Source organism: Dipodomys spectabilis, unplaced genomic scaffold, assembly GCF_019054845.1.
Source record: "Dipodomys spectabilis isolate Male_0828 unplaced genomic scaffold, ASM1905484v1 ptg000097l, whole genome shotgun sequence".
NCBI lineage: Eukaryota > Metazoa > Chordata > Mammalia > Rodentia > Heteromyidae > Dipodomys > Dipodomys spectabilis.
Window position 1 is genome coordinate 267988 of NW_024870774.1, and position 17517 is coordinate 285504.

The 17517-nt window shown below is 33.0% G+C and overlaps 1 protein-coding gene across 6 annotated transcripts in view; it reads left to right on the plus strand.

The window, feature by feature from the left end:
- Positions 1–17517, plus strand: part of Nova1 (NOVA alternative splicing regulator 1) — a 142298-nt gene that overhangs the window by 94218 nt on the left and 30563 nt on the right. The window lies entirely within an intron of this gene.

Sequence of the window (17517 nt, forward strand, 5' to 3'; positions counted from 1 at the left end):
GTTACTAATGTAAAAATCATCTTAAAAGCCTCATTGTGTTTTAATCTGAGCTATTTCCATGTAGCTCTCATTGAAACTGTTTCACTTTGATAACTCAATGACATAAAATTCGAAGACAGCAATGTTTCCTTCCCTTTATTTTTATAAATGAGAAAAGAATTAGTAGAGTACTTTAATTCATATTATATTACTAAATTTTTATTATATTAATAGCTGAACAGCTTTGATAAATACAATGAATATATTCTTCTCAAAATAAATTTAAACTTTAAAATTTGTCTTGCCAACAATTTTTTTCTTTTTTTCCATATAAATTTTTTATTATAAAAATACAGGTACATGAGTAAGGTAATGAGTACATTTCCTATCAAGCATTGTTACCTCCTCCTTTGTTTTTCCTCTACCATCCCTTTCCTCCCCACCTCCCCAACTCCTCCCTTTCTGTCCCCCGAAATTGTGAAGTTCATTTTCAACACAATATCTTGTATACTTTATTGTTACAATGGCCAACAATTTTAAAGGAAACTTTATGATGAAGAATTCTCTGAGGTGATTGTACTTTGATTCCTTACCAATATTGCCTATATCTGTTTCAATAAAACAGTCACTAAAAACTTGCATACTTACACCTAAAATTTACTGTCAATGATTAAAGCAAATACATTAGTTTCCTTACTTAAATGTGATCACAATGATTTTCTTTGTTCATTAAGTTGACAGACTGGGGTTTGCTTTTGAAAAGCTGCGACAAAAAGCTGAAGTGAGTTCCAGGCCAGCCTGTGATACATAGCAAGGTTCTGTTTTAAAAGTAAGAGAAAGATAGATTATTAATAGAAAACTATGAGTGGCTAGTATTTCAAGAAAATAGAAATGAAGAGCTTTTCTAATCTTTACATAATATATATTTCTTATTTAAACATCTTGGCTTTGAATTTGTCCTGCAAATAGCACCTTTTTAAAATAATGAGGTAAATACTTCATGATAATTTGATTTATGACAATTTGATTTATGATCATTTGATTTAGTTTTGCAAAGAATGTTGTGTAAAATATTGTATCATCAAGACGTTAATAGATGCCATGGATAGATAAATTTGTTCATGAAAAATTATATGGGTTTCTATATTGTAGAATTTCCAATGGGGAGAATACTATATGTAATATTTCTCTTCAACAGTATTAACTAGAAATTTCTTTTATGGAGCAAATTATAGGACACAAATTTTAATGTTTTTTATTGTAGAAATATTGTACAGAGGAGTTACAGTTACATGAGTAAGGTAATGAGTACATTTCCTATCCAGTATTGTTTCCTCCTCCTTTGTTTTCCCCTAACATCCCTTTCTTCCCCACCTCTCCAATTCCTCCCTCCCCCACCCCGGCAAGTTGTAAAGTTCATTTTCACCATGGTATCTTGTACATCTCATGGTTACAGTGGCTCAACGTATATCCTTATTTAAGCATTTTTTTTATTTCTCTTCCCTTCCCAAATTAGAAAAATGTATATACAAGATGTATAGCACCAGAATTAAATACAGTGAAAACAGGGGTTATATTGTGGGGGAAGAACATACAAAAGAAACAAAAAAATCACATAGTACATTTTAAATATATTAAAAATGATAGCAAGAAAGAAAAAACTAGTTGTGTCCCTATCATGGGGTTGGTTTCGCTTAGCATCATCTTATATAGTCATATGTACATAGCTTTTGACCTTTTGTGCTTGTCTTAGACTTATACTAGTTATTGCAAATAAGGGAAACCATGGGATCTATGTTTCTTTGGCCTGGCTTACTTCACTTAATATAATTTTTTCCAAGTCTTTCCATTTCCTAACAAATAGGACAATGTCATTCTTTCTGATGGAGGCATAAAATTCCACTGTAAATATACCACATTTTCTTGATCCATTCATCTACTGAGGGGCATCTGGGTTGGTTCCACATCTTAGCTATGGTAAATAATGTTGCAATAAACATAGTTGTGCTGGTGGCTTTAGTATAGTCTTGTTTGTGATCATTTGGGTAAATGCCCGAAAGTGGGATTGCTGGGCCCTAGGGGAGCTCTATGTGGAATCTTTTGAGGAACCTCCATACTGCTTTCCAAAGTGGTTGAACAAGTTTACACTCCCACCAACAATGCAGTAGGGCTCTCTTTTGGCCACATCCCCTCCAGCATCTGTTGTTATTAGAATTTTTGATTATAGCCATTCTAACTGGGGTGAGGTAGTATCTCAATGTTGTTTTGATTTGCATTTCTTTTATGGCTAGAGAGGTTGAGCAGTTCTTCATGTGTTTATTGGCAATCCTTCTTTCCTCTTCAGAGAAGTTTCTCTTTAAGTCTTTAGCCCACTTATTTATTGGGCAGTTGTTTCTTTGAGGATTTGTTGTTGGGGGATTTAATTTTTTGAGTTCCAGGTATATTTTAGATATGAGACCCTTATCTGTTGTATAGCTAGTGAAGATCTTTTCCCAATCCATGGGCTTTCTATTGATCTTTCTAGCTATGTCCTTTGCCATGCAGATGCTCTGCAATTTCATGCAATCCCATTTGTCCAACCTTTCTTTGGTTTGTTGTGTTTCTGGGTCTCTATTAAGAAAATTTTTGGCCTGTGCCAAGGAGTCCTAGGGTTTCTCCTATTCCATCCTGTATTGTTTTCAGTGTCTGCTTTGACTCCAAGGTCTTTGATCCATTTGGAGTTGATTCTGGTGCAGGGTGATATATAAAGAGTACCATTCTTGTCAGACATTTTTGCCCCTCTCTCATTTTTTGCTTTGTCTTATGTTGTTATATGTGTACTTTTAGATTATTACTCTCTAATATATTTGTATATTTGTATAATATAGTATGCTAATATATATTATGAATTTTATTATATAACATTACATATAATATACTATATATTATGTATAATTTATACATAATATTAATTATACATGATAAATATAGGATATTTATTAGTTAATTTATATTTTTCTTGGGGGCAGATTTTCATGTTTGTTACTTTCAGATCATTAATAGGAATTTCATTGTATTTCTTGGTGTGACTTCAGGATACTTACAGGTCTTACACAGAAATGAGACTTTTTGTAAAGTACTTAGGTTCCTTCTTAGTGTCAAATATGTTTCATGTTCTTTATGCTTGTTAAATTTAAATTTGGTAATATCCAGCACCTAATGATCAATACAAACTAATAGCTTTATCTTTACTGAAGAATAGGAAAAGATTAAGGGTAGTTTTGCTCTAAAACTTTTTTACTATCATAGTAATAAGAAATTATTATTATTATTTATTTTTATTTATTTATTTTTGGTCAGTTGTGTGGATTGAACTTTGGCCTGGGCGCTGTCCCTCAGCTTTTCAGAACAAAGCAAGCACTCTACCACTTGAGCCACCATGCCACTTCCATTTTTCTGGTGGTTAATTGGAGATAAGAGTCTCAAGGAATTTATTGCCTGGGCTGTCTTCGAACTGCAATCCTCAGAGCTCAGCTTCCTGAGTACCTAGGATTACAGGCATGAGTCACTGGCGCCCGGCTATTTTCATCATTAGTTATTCATAAATAATTATAACATATCCTGTAAGTCTATTAGAGGTTCACTGTACAAATGGACATACATTGAGCTCATTTATCATACCTTAATAGTAATGAAAATGTTGATATTATAATAGAAATTACAATATTTTCATGATTCTTTAGAAAATTCCATATTAGCACTGTTGTTTCATGGAAGACAGTTTTTATTTAGAATTATATATCTGGATTTTTACATAGACATAGTAAACACACTAATACTATATCTTAATTCTAATTTATCATAGGAAAATTTGGCCAAATAATAGATAAAGTTATTTATTTCCTTTCTTCTGGTATGCCACCTTTAAGCCAGGCTTTTAGCTTTTACTTTATTCTTTCACACAGGATGTCAATTTTTGTTTATTGTCCTAAAGCATGATGTATGAGGCTTCACAGGCATGCACCAGCACATATGGCTTGTGGATTGAGCTGGTGTCTCCTTAACAGTTTGTTCGGTCTGGCCTCAAAACACAGTCCTTCTGATCTCGGCTTCCTGAGTAGCTGTGATTCTTTCTTTGCAAAATAGTATATAAGTGTCACCATCAAGTCAATAATTTTCTGATTTGATGCATAGTTATTATAAGGAAGCCATAGTTTGTGTAAGTATTGATCATAAAGTTTGTTAGAAGTTTCAACTGTACTCCTAGATTAACCAATATAGAGAATTGGTTCATGTGGATTTTCTTGTCCAGAAAAAAAAAATTACGTATTCTTCTCTGTGTATGGATGTACCCTAGCATAAATAGTCAGAAGTTAATTAGGAAAAGAAATACTGAGCTGGTTAATCATCCTGGGTATAAAAGGATGTGTGGACAGAGTAGAATCTCTTGAATGTAAATGTATTTCAGTAGGGAACATTATGTAAGTTAATACAAAAGAATATAAAGATACTTTTTGCTATTTCTTGTATCATTGGTAATTCATATATACTTTCCCTCTTGGCATTTACTTTGTATTTTAATGTAATTAGAATTAATAAAATTTGTGTTTTGTCAGAGACCATAGTTCATTAAGCAAATAATTATTTATTAACACGTTATTAAGAAAACCAAGTTGGGGCTACAACTGTGAAATAAAGATCCAAATTTATATGTTCTTGAATCTTTTGTTCTTATCAGAGAGAGACAAAAACAAAGTAAACAAATTACAACTAAGAACTTCATAAAATAATGAAGGTCATTATGACAGTAAAGAATCCTAATGTGATAGACAGGAATTGAGTTGTAGATATCTTATGTGTTGAAAGTCTTTTCTGATTCAATGTCACTGAACTAATGCCTGAGTGACACAACTGGAGAATAACACTGGCATAGTGAAAGCCAGAGGAATGGGCTCCCAGAATAGAGTTAGCAGAAAAGGCCTAAGTGAGAACAAGCTTGGCATGTTTCAGTAGCTAAAAAAGACCCAACTCCCTGGAGTGCAGAGAAAGACGGGAGTAATATGAGATGAGATGAGAACTGAGAGCTATGCAGAGGCCATGATTTCTTGATGGATTTGAAATCTGTTGTAAAGGATTTAGATTTAAACCAAACATTACATGTGAACCCACTGCTTTAAAAAGGCTAAATTACATAATTTACATATTTAAAAGGCTAAATTAATATAATTTACATATAATTCTTGATAGAAGGTAGAGGAATGAAACAAATTAACAGATTATTAGAATGAATCTATAGAAACAATGATGGCTTCAGTTAGGGAGGTACCAGTCGAGAGATTGGGTTAATTCATAATGTATTTTTGTGGTACTTACTCTGATGAGATGAAGTGAGGATCCTCTAGGTAGAGGGAAGCTGTAAGGAAACTCAGAAAAACAAGTTAACTTAAGGAGACATGTTTAACTGAGGCTGCCAATTAGAAAGGAAAGCAAAATGCCCAGAATATTATGCCACCTGATATTTTTCCTCAATTTTTTTTTTTTTACTGATATGCCAGCCACTCTATTCGGTTGACTAGAAAACTTTGAAACTTTGGCATCTTACTTCCTGACTCTACATCTATATACTTTCAAAAGGAAACTAATTAGTAGAAATGTTAAAACTGGGGCTGTGTGTGATACAGAGTGTATGTGTTCATTACGTAGCGCTCACTCTGAAGAGGTTTGATATGGAACTGGATAAGATTCAGAAATAGAGAAGACTAACGCAGGTGTCTAATCATCTTGAATGAAGATGTTTAAAATGTCTGGTAACTAAGGTGTACTAGCATATAAGGAATGTAATTTCCTGTATGGGGATGATGGCAATGAGAGCTCGGGTTCAGGTACATAATGAGGTGGCCCACTAGACTTTCTTCTGTTCATGTAAATCATCTAGGGTTTTCTGATATGGGAAGGATAGGGTAGTGAAACACTAAGGTGTAGCTAATGGTCTGGGGAAAGTTAGCTACTCTAGTGAGCTAACTGAAGGATACTCAAGGACTTAATCACTGGGAGTAGCTTAGTGAACAGGGGCAGGAAGCCAGAAACTGCAATGGGGAGCAGAGAGGAAACCATAGACTCAGAGATCCCATGCAAAGGAAAAGCCAGCAGTGACAGAGAGCCAACTATCTGTCCTCACATACATGAGAGGTAGTGAGTGACCAGGAGTCCAAGTATCTGTCTTCAACTGGATTAAAAGTCAAAAGGGCAACCCAGGGAGTCAGGAGGTTTGAGCCTGTGGAGAATTGTGTATTCCTGTGACAGTGCGCCAGTAGGGCCAACAGGGATTAACTATTATATTCAAGTGATTCCTCACCAGGAGTTCCTTCATCTGTGGCAACTCTTACTTATACCACTTTAATAATTCACAAGATAAGAAACACAGGACAGAGATCTGATAAGAAATAAAACAAAAGATTCTTCAGATCTCAACATCCTAAGTTACTAGTAAGGATTACAGATGTGAGCCACTGACACCTGTTTTTAAAGTCACATTTTTATGTAACTAAATTGTGATATGCTGAAGCTACTTATAATAATGTTTCTTCTTATGTGAACTCAATTTCATGCACCTACTGTACCATTTACACACAAAGCGAATATTGTTTTCCATGTTATATTGGTATTGTTTGTATCTTCTTTCATAAAATGTTGCCTTTCTTGGTCAACCTGATAAAAGTAATTTATGCAAAGCTCACAGCTAACATTATGATAATAAAATCAGAAAGCTTTTCTCTTAAACTCAGGAACATGATAAGTAGGCCAGCTTTCATCTTTGCTATTTGTTATTTAGTAGTATTAGCCAGAATAATTGAAAATAAAATAAAATATGAATCCTAATTGATATGAAAAAAGTAAAATTATCTATGTCTACATAATAATACTTTTATAAATACTTATAAATACCCTTATAAATAGAAAATGTCAAAGAATCCACAATAAAGCTAATACATTAGCTAAAATGCCAAGGTACAAGATTAGAATACAAAAATCCAGTGTATTCCTGTACTAGCAAGGAACAGTCTAAAATTAAAATGAGAAGGGCCTGGCATACTGGCACATAGCTCCAGTTGGCTAATACATACATACACAATCAAACTGACTATAAATTATGGTATACATGGGTGGGTTTCTTTGGTGTAACTCCTTTGAACAATTAATTGCAGTTTAACAAAATGAATACAAGGAAGCTGACACATGTCTGGAGGAAGTGGGAGTTAAGAAGAGATTAAAGAAAATAGGAATTGTGAGCCAGCCATACTTCTCAGTGCATATAATTCTCAGTGCCAGAATTAAAAAACAAAACAAAACTGTAGGAGAGAGGTTGTGATGTGATCAATGGGAAGGGTAGGACGAAGGATGAAATAGGGAAACTGATCAAAATGAAGGGTACACATAACTGACATATAAAATGAAGTCTCTTTGCACAAGTATTTGAAGATAATAAAAATAAATTATCAGCTTGCTAAAATGTATTGATTATTCACTGACCTGTATTATCCAATCTCTCTTGTAATCTGTGGAGATGTGGACCCTCTCCTTCATATTGTATTTACAGACTCATTATAACTGATTTTCTTTTTTGGGGGGGGGGGGGGGGGGTCCGGTCGTGGGGTCTGAGCTCTGGGCCTGGGAGCTGTCCCTCAGCTCTTCAGCTCTACCACTTGAGCCACTGCACCACTTCTGGCTTTTTACTTTTTGCTTATATGGTGCTGAGGAATCGAACCCAGGGCCTCATGCATGCAAGGCAAGTGCTCTACCACTGAGCCGCCTTCCCAGCCCCTATAACTGATTTTCTAAGTAACACTGGAGCTCATGAATACATTGGAGTTCAAAGAAGACACTTTTGTCATATGTCAAATAGAACTACCCTCAGAGATACCATTTTTTGCTCTTGATTTACACTTTGTTATTGTGCTGCAAAAATGGCCACTGATGTGTTCTTTCCTTCCCTTTGCATGACTTTGATTAGCTAAGCATTGCACCACTGGTTACACTTCTGCATTCCATAGCATATTCTGTATCTCATCTGTCATACAAACTTTTTTCAGCTTCCAAATGTAGTCTATAATATGAACTTCTGCAAATTACTTCTCCATAGAATATAAAGGGTAGGTGAAGATTTTTTTTCGTTATTGCAGCAGAAATCAAGTGCAAATCAGTTTTTACAAATGGTGGCAAGCAGATGTCTCTCTGTATGTACATATAATAGTAATTTTTATTGAGTTTTTTTGTTGGTTTGGAAGGTTTATTGAGATTTTTGTCTTGTCAGTTTTATAATCCTATATTTCACTTTAGACACTAAAAAGTAATAATATTGACCAAAGTAATGTTGTAATTTTTATTTTTTTCATTTTTTTAATTGTGAAAATACCATACAGAGGGCTTACAATTACATGAGCAAGGTAATGAGTACATTTCCTATCAAGCATTGTTGCCTCCTCCTTTGTTTCCCCTTACCATCCCTTCCCAAACCCCCCCCCCCCCACACACACACACACCCGCACACCAAAGTTGTAAAGTTCGTTTTTCGACATTAGGTCTTATACATCTTATTGTTGCAGTGGGTCCACCTGTATCCCTATTTAAACAATTTGTTTTTTTCCCTTTCCCTCCACAAATTATACCAACATCAAATACAGTAAAAACGTGGGTTATTGTTAGGAAAGACTTTTTATTTTTTAATTTAATTTTATTGTCAAGGTGATATACAGAGAGGTTACAGTTACATATGTAAAATACTTTTCTCTTTGTTTTTTTTTGGGGGGCGGGGGTTGGTCATGGGCCCTGAACTCTGGGCCTGGGTGCTGTCCCTCAGCTCTTCAGCTCCAGGCTAGTGCTCTATCACTTGAGCCACAGTGCCACTTCCAGCATTTTCTGCTTATGTGGTGCTGAGGAATTGAACCCAGGGCCTCATGAATGCAAGGCAAGCACTCTACCACTGAGCCACCTTCCCAGCCCCATGAATACATTTCTCTTCAAACATTGTCACCACCTCCCTCATTTTTCTCCCATTTTCTCTCCCCCTAATGCTCCCCACAAGTTGTAAAATTCATTTGCAACATATTGTCTTGTGAGTATTGCTATTGAATTGGTTCGCCTTTTGTCCTTTGTCTCACCATTTTGTTGTTCCCTTCCCTTCCCTAATTCAGATAAACATATTGTTGTTTTTAATGTGCTATGTGAAATTATTTCTTTTTTCTTGTGTTTTTTTCCCTCTGTGGTTTATACCTCATTGTCACTTTTTTTGGTTTTGGTACATTGTGTATTTTAATTCTTAATTTAGAGTAAACCTATGAGAAGGTAAATGAATACCTAGTCATCTTGGTGGGAATTTCTGCATTACTTCAGAACTTAAAAATAAGACAAATTGAGTATACATGACAATGGCTGCCATTGTTATTTAATTTTTTCATGTATATCTGTTTTCAGTGTTCATCAGTACTGCAGAAGCTACTTTATAAAAATAGCTAGTTAAATAAAGTATGCCATAAGCATGCATAGAACAGATTGAGACAGGAGTTAAGCAGTGTCTCACGTACCATTCATTGTCTTCTAAGGTCACCAAAGAATATGAGTATCTTTTTTGTTTTTTTCTGAATTCTATACAGTGATTATTTAGCTTGGTTGGATATATTTTATATTACAGCATGTTCTTAAAACAGAGCATTAAGACTTTATTCACTTGAGATTAAAGCATGTTATATGACCATTTGCATTATTTGGGGGGAAGAAAAGTAACTATTATGTATCATAGATGCCAATCCCTATTACTTATTTATTTTATCTTAAAATTTTTATTTTTGGTGCTAGTCCTAGTGCTTAGCCTCAGGACCTGGGTGCTGTCCTTGAGCTTTGTTGCTTGAGGCTATAACACTCTACCACTTGCCACAGCTCCACTTCTGACTTTTTGGGTACATAATTGGAGATTGAGAGTCTCAAGGTCTTTCTGCCCAGACTGGCTTTGAACCATAATTCTCAGATCTCATCTTCCTGAGTAGCTAGGATTAAAGGCATTAATAAGCACCAGTGTCTTGCTATTACTTATTTTTCAGATGTCTTAAAGTAGTGTATTTTACCCTAGGTAAATGGAAGCCAGAATGGAATATTATTAAAAGTGCACACTATTCAATGGTATAAAAACTGCACCTACAAATTGAACTTAACTTTTTATGGCAATTTTCTAAATTCCTTTGTTACTCTCAAAGCTTATTCTAAAAAGGATTGTTAATGCCTCACATAATTAGTAACCATCTCCTGTGGTGGTCTGTTCTCTGCAAAAGGGTCAATCATTTCCTTTAGTTTTATATTATGTGTGCAGTAAGTCTGAAAAGTAATTTTTCAAACAAAAGTAATTTGTCAAACTTTGGTTAAAATTAATTTTCCCCAATCAATCTGAAACATTTGTGGTTTTTCTTAAATATATTTTATTTTTGGTAGCTGGCTTAATGTTACATTTCCTAGAGGTATGTAGTATAATTGCTCGAAAGTACCTTAAATTATTTCTGCATTTGCTGTGTTGTGTGACTTTGATCCAGTTGCTTTCACTTGAGTAACTGTAAGCTGGAGATTATATTATCTGTCCTGGTTATTGTGCACATTAAATAATATTAAAGGAAAATTTATATGTATGCATGTAGACTTATATACAGAATTCATAATTATAAAATGATTGGTAAACATAAGGAAGCATTATCATTTAAAGAACTTTTAGAATAATGATAGGAGATGCAAGTTGTAGAATTTCTTACAGTTTTAATTTAGCTCTTATGAATATACAGACTTGGAAAAGAAACTAAATCATAAAGAAAAGGCTCATGATGAGTGTCAAAGGAAACCTTCAGGTAGCTTCATTTATGGAAATTAGACAAAGGATATGTTTTCTTAGGAAATGGTTTAACACTATATTGCTGCACAATACAGCCCCATAATGGGACTTCTGCTGATGTACTTAGCAGCAGTAAATATCAGAACATATGAATTCATGAAAAGGCTCTGAATTTTTTTAAGGACATTACCAGGAATCATTATTTCTCGCATGGATTGTGGTCTGTTGAAAGGCAATATATGAAAATGAAGTCATATGTAAGAATTCTTCCAACAGTCTTAATATATTAAAAGTACCACTGCCATCACTTTTATTCTCATGACTTTTTTTCTCATAATTTAAATTGTATACCATCTAACCTGACAGAATATACCCAACATTTGTTGTCATTCAAGATTGATGTTCTTTGTAACTCACTTTTACCAGTTAATCTAAAGAAAAACTATTGAACTAATTTTTATGCAGATTTTAACATAAATATATACTTCAGTATATAAATTGGCATGGTTACAGAATTAGGACTGTGAAGCAACTCACTGTTGGTTGTTTTTTATTCATTAAAAATAAAAACCTATCACCTGGGTTTCTGTTTGGAAAGTTAAGTTATCTCTCTCTTTCTCTCTCTCTTTTCCCCCCTCTACACACACACACACACACACACACACACACACACACACACACACACACATATTATTTTAAACATTCTGATAAAAAAGTATGAATGCCATAGTTTCTCAGTTGATTCTTACTGCTAATCCAGGAATATAGACAGTTAAAGAGATTTCAAAGGAAAGAAAATGAAAACAGTAGATTTCTTCACTGAGAACCTTTTGTGAGATGATAAACACACCTAAAGAAATCTATAGAGATTTACATTGTATTATTATTTTCAATTGTAAGGTTGGCCTGAAATATGAAGGAAATGTTAAATGTATCTTGAGAATATACAGTACACTGAGCAAAAATTATAATGTATTGAGAAAGATTTCCTAAAATAATAAATCTACTTATTTTAGTGGAAAAGATAATAACCCACTCAGAATATAAGTTGTTTGGAATTTAGTAACTTTTCAGTATTGTAAGTCATTATCTTGCTATGAAACTTGCATATGTATTTTGTTGTGTTTCAAATATCAGATTTTGCCTACTGAAAACTTTCTTGACATTTCCATTTTCATAATTTCTGTTTGAGGCCAAAAACAATGTCTATAGTTTGTCACAGAAATATTGAGAAAGAGTGTTTAATTTTTTTTAAGGTTGTGTTATCTTTTTATTATTGTCTTTAGGTAGTTGTACAAAGGAATTGCCAATTAATGTTTAAGAATACAATACATTGTGATCAATATCACCCCTTTCAAAATTAAGATGTTTCACTGTCAATACTACAGTCAAATTCCTTCCTTTTAACACCTGTATTTTCTAAAGAATTTTATGTCTACATTCTTGTAAGTTGTTGAGCTATATTCTCAATGGAAGCATAGATTGAATATCCGTTAATAGTTGTACACAGGAGTTGCCATTTAACAAAACAGTTTAAGAATACCATATCTTAATGTCATTCAACATTCTTTTTTTTTTACAATTTTTATGTGTGTGAAAATACTGTACAGAGGGGTTACAATTACATGCGCAAGATAATGAGTACATTTCTTATCAAGCATTGTAGCCTCCTCCTTTGTTTCCCCTTCCCATCCCATCCTCCCCCTACTCCCCTACCCAACCCTCCCCCCACCCCACCAAAGTTGTAAAGTTCGTTTTCGGCATAACGACTCAACATTCTTATCCATCCTTCCCCTACATACCCTTTCCCTCACTCTTCCTAATTTTATAGGATACACCTTGGATTCTTGACTTCATTTTCGTCTCTCTCCTCCTCTTCATTGATCTACCCCTTGATCCGCTACCCCTTTCTAGTACCTACTTCCTGGTGTGTTATTTTGCTGAACTTTGATTATTTTTTATTTTTTTGGCCGGTTCTGGAGCTTGAACTCAGGGCACTGTCCTTGCACACAAAGAGGCTAGCGCTCTACCACTTGAGCCACAGCACCATTTCTGGCTTTTTCTGTTTGTGTGGTGCTGAGGAATCAAACCCAGGGCTTCATGCATGTGAGGCAAGCACTCTACCACTGAGCCACCTTTCCAGCCCTGAACTTTGATTTTTGGCTTTCTAAAGCATTATACTATTTGAGATTTACCTTTGATTCTACCATATTTCAATTAATATATTTGTATATGCTTGATTACCACTCAACGTATGTACTTACAGGTTTATAAGCTAAATCTCGCTTCCACATAAAAAAGAATACCTGCATCTTTTGTATCTGGGGCCTGACTTACTTCACTTAACATAATTTTTTCCAGGTCTTTCCATTTCAGAATAGAATATAATGGTTTCACATTTCTCAGCTGGGAATATCTGCCTAGAATTTGTCAATTGAGCATTCCTAATTTCCAAATTTAATATTTGAAACTCTCCAAAATGTGAATGTTCTGAGTGATGTGTTTGTTGCACTCAATAAGTTAAGGATTTGGAGCATTTCAAATTTTTTTTTTTTTTTGTCAGTCATAGGGCTTGAACTGTGGGATTGGGCGCTGTCCATGAGCTCTTCAGCTCAAGGTGAGCACTCTACTGCTTGAGCCACAGCGCCACTCCCTGTTTTCTAGTGGTTTATTGGAGATAAGAGTCTCACAGATTTTCTTGCCTGGGCTGGCTTTGAACCTTGATCCTCAAATCTCAGCCTCCTGAGTAGCTAGGATTATAGGCGTGAGCCACCGGCGCCCAGCTTAAACTTTATATTTGAAAATATTGATGGTAGACCTGTATAAAACAATGCACTTTTCACATGTAAATCAAAAATATTTACTAATTTCCATTATAGATAACAATCAGAAATATTTATGTACTCATTATTGTGGAATAAACTCATTCAAGTTTTAAAGTTGGTACCAATTTTTTCAGAAGTTTTTAATTGCATTTTAGAATACAGCAAAATTTGTTCTTTATATTTTGTTAGTTTTACACATTCAGTTGATCTGTTTCTTTTACTTTAGAAGTTAAAAAATATTAAATTATTTATTTTATCCCCTCATACCGTTGCCTATATTATTTTTACTGAGTGTCCTGTTGTGCCCATAAATGAGCATAAAAATTATGCTCATATGCAATAAAATTGTTACTTTAGTTTTATAAAATCTTTTTCCAAAATATATCAAATTTGCATATATCATGCGATCTTAAAAAATCCAAATATGTGTATTTGCTTTATACATGTTTTGCACTAATAAAAAGCTGTACAAATCATTCATATATATATATTATATATATACATATATAATTCCAAATTAGGTATAAAGCTAGGTATAAAAAGTTATTTCTGTAGTTTAAAAGCTACCTGTTAAGCGTATGATGTGTCAGGCATTATTCTACTACATACTGGAGATGCAGTAGTGAGTTTGACCAAGTTTCTCTGATAGTTCTTTTTGTCTTTGCTCAGCCTCTATGACCCCCAGTTTTCTCGATAGCACTTAATCCTGTCTATTTAGTTTTATGTTTAAAGTTTTTGCATGATCTTTTTAGCCCTGACTCTGTCTTCACCTTCCAATTGGATTATCGCTTACTAGGTTATCAAAAAATATTTTTCAAATGAATGATGGGCATGAAAACCAGAACCCAGAAGTATTTTGTATCCCAAAAGTCAAGTGATATGTTCTTAGAATATCCAACCTGTCATATGTTGATGGTGGCACAAAGAATGTGAAGAACAGAAAAGTGTATTTGCCCAGGTATAGCTTTAATAAGTTCTTTCAGCGGACATTTCAGGCACATGCCATAATGGAATAGACCCTGGAGCAAATAGCTATAGTGGAGAAGGTTTAAAATTGGGTATGAGGAAGCAGAGTATATTTAACTCACTCAAGGAATTTTTAGCTATAAAAAAATTGATCTTTCTAGAAGAAAGGTCATCAAATTTTCATAATTACTTATTGTATAATTTTATTAGGAAGTTTTCAAATGTACATAAAAGTGGGATAGTGAATCTCCTTATATGCTTTATCTATAAACAGTTTCAAAATTTTGCAAAGCCTACTTCTTTTTATGTTGCAGAAATATTTTAAACACATTCCACTGGTTTTCTATGTATATATTTTATTAATATCTCCAAAAATTAAAAAAGATGCTTTCTTACAAAACCTGATGTTATAATCACAACTGTTAAGTAATTGATACGCCTTAATACTCACTTCATATGCTTGTTTCAATTGTCCTTCAAATGAAAATTGTCTAAATTTGAATCGAAATTCTAATATAGTTGGATTATAATATCTCTTAGTTAAGTTTATTATATAGATTATATATATAGATTATATTATTTCTCCTTACCAATGAACCTGAATCAGTTTTCTAAACTGTTTGACATTTTCGACGGGTATTTCTGCTTCTCTACAGAATAATATTTCTGCTTTTAGAAATATCTATAATTGTATAGTGCAAAAATTTTATTAATTTTAGATTCAAATACTTTGTATATAACTACACAAAAGTATTTGAATACACATACAAAAGTATGTGTGTATATATATATATATATATATATATGTATACATATACACATATATATACAGACACACAAAAGTGTTTGAACCTAAAACTAATAAAACTTCTGTTACATATTACAATAAAAACGTTTGTTATATATTACTATATATATATATAGGTATATATAGACAGAGAGTTAAACTATATGTTGCATTACTTTAAAAGGTTCATATTGATTGTTTTCACATTTTCATCACATAAATGTTAACCCCTGAAGTCAGTCAGGAAAAACCTTGATAATTTCATTCAAAATTTGTCATAAACATTTTAACCAATGGTTTTATTCATTTATTATCTTTACCTAAATGGATTACCCCATTGGTTTTACAAAGACTAAATTTTCAATTCCACAAATGTCTTTAAATGTTAAAATGCTTGTAATATATTTTCTTATGATGGAATGTGCCAGTAAAAAAACACAGCTTAAAGAAAGGAGCTGAAAAACAGAAAGAACAAAATACATGATGAGTAAAGCAGGATTGAGCCCAAGAAAGAAGTGATGGAATGCTCTAGGTTGTACCTAATTTTAGAAATGTGCTTTTAGCCATTTGATTACCCATGAAATTAAAACTTTAAAGCCATCTCATTAGTTAGTCTTTGTAATTGATTTTAACCCTTCTAATGACATATTTTGTGATTTCTCCCTAAAACTATATACACTCATATTTTTACTTTTTACAAAATGTGAGCACATACTTTTAAAAAATGGATTTTCAACTCTTGTTACTCTGCTGCATAAAGAAATAAATACTACCGTCAAACAAAATGATAAATAACTGGCAGTTCAGTTTAGACAGTAATCGAGTTCTAAAAGCATTTAAAATAACAAAACCCAGCAACTTTTCATGATTTATATGCTCATTTGTGTTACAGGACTTTGATCATATTTGTGACAATTTTCCTTTTTAGTGACTTCCGTTAAAAATTATGACTTTTCTGTTACCTGAGTGAAAAGGCCGTTAGAAATGAGAAGAATATAATAGCATCCCATCTGAATATTTTGTATTTCTTAGTGATATATGTATGCTTTCTTTTTTTCTTTCTTTTACTGAAGTAATTCTAATGGAAATGAAATAATCTTTGGATTTTATACATGGTAAATGTCATTTTATGAACTCTAAATTGTCTCATACAGGCTTCCGTTTGATATTTGGCTTTGTGGACAATCATATTTCTCTCTGGATCAGTGATTTCTATTTGCTATCTGTTACTCTATACAATCTGGAGTATTGGGGTTACTGTGTGATTAGATATCATATGTATTTGTTAAATCAAAATTAAGAACAATATAAATTGTATAAAGTATTTATTCAGTATTACATTTTACTATTAAAAATAACTCTAAGTTAAACTATTTTGGGAACTACTGGAGAGTATTCTATGTTGTTTCCAAACACAGTAATGTGATCTGATCTATGCTTTGTCTACTGATCCAAATAAGGACATTTTACGTTAGCTATAATGATCAGTTCCTATCCTTTCTAGTTATTTATTGAATATTAATTCAATCTCATAATATCTCCTCTGAGTATTCCTATAAATTAGTTCATTTATTTAAGAATCACTAAGATACTTCACTATAGACAAAGATAAGAAGATTATTAAGAGAAACAAGAAAAATTAAGTACATAGACTCAAATTTCAGGTTTTATCCATCCTTACAAATGAAAGTTATACTTGCTCACTATTGAAATATTTCTGCAACCTAGGACATGTGAATTTTTGGACTGAATTAAAGTTTAACTATGCTTATTATTTATTATAATCATTTGCATGATCAAGTCCTATGATCTAAGTCTCTTCTAAAAGTATGGTAAATTGTTTATGTACTATAATCTTAAAGGCACTGTAAAGTTAACACCTGTAATATTAGTAGTTTCGTAACTGTGCTCTTTAACAATATTTTAAAACATTTTGCAGATCAGAATTTTGAAATACTACTACTACTATCCAAAGGAAATGTAGTAGGTACTTGAAAATGTTCATACAGATTTTAAAATTTTACAAATTTAAAATGTCATTTTTTACCAAAATAATTTGTCATTAGAAAAAAATGAAAAATGCATCTTGTGTTTTGGGTACAATAAGATTATTA